Source organism: Pyxicephalus adspersus, chromosome 11, assembly GCF_032062135.1.
Source record: "Pyxicephalus adspersus chromosome 11, UCB_Pads_2.0, whole genome shotgun sequence".
In the NCBI taxonomy this organism is placed as follows: Eukaryota; Metazoa; Chordata; class Amphibia; order Anura; family Pyxicephalidae; genus Pyxicephalus; species Pyxicephalus adspersus.
In genome coordinates, this window is record NC_092868.1 from 46,621,018 (window position 1) to 46,621,408 (window position 391).

Below are 391 nucleotides of genomic sequence, written 5' to 3' on the forward strand. Positions count from 1 at the left end.
ATCAGAAGTGGACATGAATGGCTGTAGTCTTCTTCATGGGTAAATAAGGCATCCCCCTGAAAATAAGCCCTAGAGCATATTTTGGCCTTCAAAAAAAAATAAGACAGTGTCTTATCATCGGGGAAACAGGGTATATATATATTTATCAGCAGTGACTATAAAATATGTTCAAAAATACACTGCATCATCTGCAAAATAGATATGACTTTTCAATCACTAGACTGAATACATAAAATATTGCAGTTTATATCTAAGTTATAGTTCCTGCATTTATTTCCTTTTTCAGGCTTTTTTTACCTGGTATTTGCACCTGGTAATTCTGTCCCAGTATGATAGTGCTCACCTACTCTACATTACCTGTGGAGGAACAGTGTTGTCACCTTTGCTGCTT